The sequence below is a fragment of the Phodopus roborovskii genome, unplaced genomic scaffold (assembly GCF_943737965.1).
Source record: "Phodopus roborovskii unplaced genomic scaffold, PHOROB, whole genome shotgun sequence".
In the NCBI taxonomy this organism is placed as follows: Eukaryota; Metazoa; Chordata; class Mammalia; order Rodentia; family Cricetidae; genus Phodopus; species Phodopus roborovskii.
In genome coordinates, this window is record NW_026126540.1 from 23,432,661 (window position 1) to 23,438,580 (window position 5,920).

At 49.5% G+C, this 5,920-nt stretch overlaps 1 non-coding gene across 1 annotated transcript; it reads right to left on the minus strand.

The window, feature by feature from the left end:
• Positions 1 to 929: 929 nt before the first annotated feature.
• On the minus strand, positions 930 to 1,034 carry LOC127233152 (U6 spliceosomal RNA). The gene has a single exon (XR_007835455.1). It is a non-coding gene; the product is annotated as a U6 spliceosomal RNA (small nuclear RNA).
• Positions 1,035 to 5,920: the final 4,886 nt, after the last annotated feature.

Below are 5,920 nucleotides of genomic sequence, written 5' to 3' on the forward strand. Positions count from 1 at the left end.
CCCAGCACCCACAGTTCCAGGGGACCCTACACCTCTGCAGGCACTGCGTTCATACATTCAAGCAAATACAAAGCCTGAGCCCAGTAGTAAAGGCATAGGCCAAAGGTTCTCTAGGTGTCCCCAAGGCAGCCAGAACACAGAGAGAAAAGGGAGAGGCAGCCCCATAGGGTCCAATCTAGGGGCTCGCCCTCCGTGTTCAACCACAGCTCTGGACTGTTTCCCTGCAGACTCTAGGACAAAGCTGGGCTGGGGCTGACAGGTGACTTCCTGGGCACAGGCAGTCTCTTTCTATCCATGGCCCCAGACAGTTGTGAAACCCTGAAGACTGCCGAGGCTCTGACAGTCAGTGTAGGGTTACAGTGATGTGCTCTAGTCTGACTCCACAAGTGACACCGGTTTCTTTCCCCACACTGTGAGTCATGGTGGAGTCATCCTTGACTCAAGACGCTTCCTACATGACTTTTCAATGATTCCCCTCGCCTTCTGATGTATGGTCGCAAATAAACGGGAATGCTGTGTTAGAAGATACATTACTTCACTTGCAAATGAAACCCAGTTGAGTTATCAAGGAATGATCCAGTGACAAGAAAAAACCCCCACTGAAGACTAACCCACAGCCTGGTCTACAGAACAAGTTGATGGCCAGTCTTGTGCTACACGGTGAGACCCTATTTCAAAAAAGTGTACATAAATAAAATTGAGAGAGGGAGCTAACAAAGGGGTGTTCATTTTGGATTATCTTAAACTGAGTTTCCAGCTTAACATTGTTTCTACAACCCTCATCCTTTAAAAAACAGAATATCAAGTTTTATTAGTGGGTAGAGCTGGCCACCCCATACCTACCATCCCCTCCAAGACTACTGCCTTTAGGAGATGTTGGCTCCAACAGCTTTGTTCCTTTGCTGGGTTTCTTTGGGAGGTCAGTTTTTAGAAATACAAATGGTTTTACATTTGCATGTCATCCTTGGGCAGGGGCCATGCTAGCTTTCTCTGTACTGTTCCTATTTTAGAATATGTGCTGCCTACGTGGGTACTTTACTGTTACATTCTGAGTCTGGCTATGTTGCCCAGATTAGCCTTGAGCTCCTGGGTTCAAGTTCTCTCTTTGCGTCAGCTGCCCAAGGAGCCAGAACCACAAGTGTGCACTGCTGTACCGCGCTTTAATAGACACTGTTCATCCACAGTGCAACCTATGAAAACGAGGGGCAAGGGGCGCACGCCTTTATCCCCACACTCGGGAGGTAGAGGCGGTGGATCTCTGGGAGTTCAAGGTCAGCCTGGTCTACAGAGTGAGTTCCAGGAGAGCCAGGGCTACATAATAGAGGGGGACCCTCCTCAAGAAACCAAAAAACAAAACAAAGCAAAAAACAGAAACAAAACCAAAGAGATGATATTATAGCTACTTACTGAGAAGTTTCTTTCATTGTAAACACAAAGTGCTCGTGGAAGATGTTGATGCGGAATACACACAAAGGGAGAAAGAAAGCACACCCCCTCTTTGACATCCCGGAGGCTTTGCTGGATGCAGTTCAGGTTCCAGGCAGGTGTCTACAAGAACTGCACAGCAGCCACCAGCTCCTACAGCTGCCAGAAATAGCCTGGCTGGAGAGGTGTGTCCCCACCCCGGCCCTCAGGACATTGCCAGCCGTAGAGAAGAGGAGGAAGGAGCAGGAGGATCAGGGGCTCAGGGCCGTTCTGAGCTACCCACCTAATTGGAGGCCAGCCTGGGATATCTAAGACGCTATCTCAAAAAAAAAAAAAAAACGCAGGAAGGCTGAAAATCCCAGCTGCTGCCAGGAAGAGGAATTAGCATGGAGGTCAGAGGACCAGTGAGAAGCCCAGCATGTCAGGGAAAGCTATATTTAGGCTTTAGCCAGAATCAGAGAGAGAGAGAGAGAGAGAGAGAGAGAGAGAGAGAGAGAGAGAGAGAGAGAGAGCATGCTTAGTCCCAGACTGTGTATCAGAGTTCAAAGGACACCAAAGGTCTGCACCAGGCATAGTTGGCTAGAAACAGAAATAGACATTTAAAGGGGATGGGGAACCTCCTGGGATAGAAGTAAGCTAGTGACCTGAAAGCCCTTAAAGCCAAGAGCTTGTTTTTCTTAAAACTGGCCGGGTGTAACACCCGAAGAGGGCAGGCCGAGGGGGAAGAACTGTGAGCAGGAGGCCAGCCTGGGCTACCTCGCAAGACTGTCTCGGAAAAACTAAAACAAAAGCCTCCTAGGGCCGCTGAGTGGCTTTCATCTTGTGAGATCTAAGAGAACCCAGGTTTATAAGTCCTCCTGTGAGACACACCCACAGGAAGCCCATGGAGAAGACTCTTCCCCTTAAGCAGGCCTTCTCAGTAAGGGATTTCAAGTAACTAAGAGACGTTTCTCAGAAACTGCTGTGATTTTATTCTGAGTGCCCATGTGAACATTTCCGAGGTTTCTGGGTTTTCCATTGACTTCAACCTTCAGCAAGAGTGGCTGGTGCTCCTAACCACTGAGCCACCTTTCCTGATCCAGATTTAATGCATTTTATTTGTGTGTGTGTGTGTGTGTGTGTGTGTGTGTGTGTGTGTCCACCACAAATATGCAGGTCCCCAAAGTGGCCAGGAGAGCTGGGAACAGAACTTAGAGAAATTCCTAGAAATTTTCAGAATCAAAACTTCTGTCTTCTGTGGCTTGGGTGAGATCCAACTCAGATGCTCAGGTTGGCCTCTTAGGCTGCTGGTCTTTCTGTGGCTCCATATGACGGAGCCCTGCGATCCAGAGTGGAATTGAAGGTTTTTTGTTTTTTTTTTTAAGTCCATAAAGTGTGTACAAAATAAGCAGCTAGCAAGGAGCAATCTGATGACTCAAGTCCAGAGTTGAAAGGGAGCCCTGATTCTGCCCCTTCCTCTCTGTGACCAGCATTAAGTTTAAGGGGTGATTTCTGTCCCTCCTCTCCGCCATCTCTCGCTCTGCCTTCTTCAGTGTCACCCCTGAAAGTACCCGGGCCACACACCTTTGCCTGTGGGACCAGACTTGCGTTTGGCTCAGCTGTTGGCCTCATCTTACACGGGAACATGACATGCCAAACAAGGAGCTGGGGACTTGCTGGAGTGCGCGATGCAGATAGGAATGCGTATGGCCTGCAGAAGAGGCCCATCAAGGTCACCAACAGCTATGGGACCTGAGCCTTGGGGAGGAAAAGACCTAAGTTTTGGGTCTAACTCCGCCTCCTAACCAGCCTGTGTATCCTGGACCACTCTTTACCTGAATGAGCGAGCCTCTGTGGCCCCACCTTGAAGTGTGTGAAGGGTTTACCTGGAAGCATCCCCAGGCCGAGGCAGAGTAGCTGCTTATAAACAACACCGAGAGGAATTGGTGTATGGCAGCCATATTATTAGGTAGCTTTATGTATATTTTAGGAGACTTGGAATAGAACCAGGGCTTGGGTGTACTGGGAATGATTTCTACTATTGGACTACACCTCCAACCCTTAGGAATGGATTCTGGTATATCGGCTCTACTGAAAAGGATCTGTAGACTTCTTGATAACCAACGGGGCAGATGATGCAATAACTACTGTTGCTAAAATCCCTTCCTTAGGAGAGCGTAAAGCAGTGTCTGCCCCTCCTCTCAGGGTTCCAACCACAAACCCAAACCAAGGCCGCAGGAGTCTGGTGAAGTTCACTCTGGGGACCAGCTAATTATTGGGCTTCCCTACCAAGCCTAGGGGAAGGGTACTTAAAGGGATGTGGACATGCGGCCCCCAACCAGCTACACCTGGAAAGGCTTACTGCACACCAATGAGGGTTTCCACCCAATATGTATATATGTAAATATGGATTCCCCATGTACTCTAGCCCCTCCCCCAGGCCACAGCAGTTTGCCAGGTAGTAGAGAGTAGGTAGATACTCAGGTGAGAATCTCAGGTCTGACTCTGGGCCTCTGCTGGGGTGGGAATGTCAGCCAGTCCCTTTGGGATGAGCATTTGTAAAAGGGCACACAGCTTAGCTCCCCAAGACAATGCTTGCATAGCTCATTCACACCCACAGTATCAGTGCTTCAGAATCTTACCTCAGCTCTGGGGGCCAGCACAGAGACCGTCGAGCTGGCCACCCATCTGTGGAGACGCTCAGGCGGTGATATCCCTGCTATTGGAATTCTGAGGGTGAAATCAGCCTTGCCCTCATAAGCTAGATCCACCCAGGGAACCACCCACTGCCATACACCAGTCTGGAACTGGCACTATGGATCCCCCACCCCACCTCCAACCCCAAGCTCATGGTGGAAGCCTAGGGTTTATATCACTCTCCAGCCCATCATCATCCCAGAAAGTTCATGTAACTTTCTGAGACACACATCAGATCTTCCAAACTTTGAGAACAGGACTCTAACAGCCTGTTGCAGAGACACAATTGTGTTCTGCTAAATACATGTGTTGAGGGAGGGCAGGTAGCTTTCCTCCTCCGGTTTGCATTTCCTTCATTGCTTACTGGCCACAGGCTCCTGTGTGCCCTGATTCAATGTCTCCATCACTTAAAAACCGAAGGGTTATCGATGAGACACTGTGGGAGAGCACTTAGCTAGCTAGCATGCTCGAGCCCTAGGTTTGAGCCTTAGAACCTCAGGAGGAAAATGAAACAAAAACCTTATTGGGCAACCCAGAACTTCAAAATCCACACCGGAATGTAAGTGTCCTGCTAGATTTTATTTTTATTTATTTTTGAGACAGTTTTACTGCATTAAGTCCGGGCTAGCTTTGGATATTCCCTCAAGGACACTGGAAAGCTTTACTGATCTTGGTATTTTCTCGACCAGTGGTGTGAGCATTTTGTGATCTTATGACCTCCTCCCCACAGTAAGATGTCTATGCAGCTTTGTACCATCACTACCAACGTGTCAAAGTCATGTGCGTGCTGGGATGCAGTCTACCAACTGGGCCACACTCCCAGAACCAATTTCTTCAGTTCTGCGTTTTCACCCAGGGCCCCGGGGCTCTGCCCTGCCCCATCCCACTTAGTCCTCACACAGCTCAGTGCCCCCCAAAAACGCGTGGCCCCTGCCGTGGGACCTGCACCTTCCCACTGATCTGCCTTCAAAAATAAAAAGAATGCTTCACAGCAGAGACTTCCAGCAACTGCACCTTCTGTCTCCGAGAATCGCCATCTGTCTCCCTCTTCCGAAGCAAACCCCCGCCCCCGCCCCATTGTCCCGTGTCCACCCCACCCCCTCTTCTGGAGAGTGCAGAGCTCCTGGCTTTCCCCACTACCCACAGCAGCCTGGCCACTCCAGGGGACACATGGAGTCTCAAGGGAAGAAAGGCTGCCGAGGGGCCTTTCCAGGGTCCAGGTGGGAACAGTGCTACCCACTCCAGGATTGTCTGAGCTGAGGCCTTGGCCCGGAGCTTCCCTTCCCCCAGCCTATTCTCACCCACAAGCATCATGGCCGCTTTTCAGTTTCGAACACAGAGATGACTGGGTCTGTCTTCTTCAAGAGCCTTTCAAGTCGGGGACAGACTCAGCCATCTGATAACCAAGTGTTCAGGGTGGCTCTCAGGATGCCGCTGCCACCTCCACGGTCCAGTAAGTGACTAAGTAGTGGGCCTTACCTCTCTTAATTCAGATTGTTGTGAACACGGCAGACACATGAGCCTCCTTCCGGAAACCCCAGGGCTTGGTTGGGTGAAAACTTTTATTAACTGAATGAAGCCTTTTGTGAAATTGTTACTCTGTGTGTGAGTGTTAAGTGAAACATGGTCTCACTGGCTTCAAATTTGGAGAGATCACCCTGCCTATGCTTTCCTAGTGTCAGGATTATAGGAGTGAGCCACGATGCCCCCTCAAAAATAGTCCTACTTAATTATTTAGCCTTCCTCACTCTGTACTCCCCATTAATTCCATGAGGTTTTCCTTATAGTGAAAATGTTCCCAAAGCAAAAACACATCAAG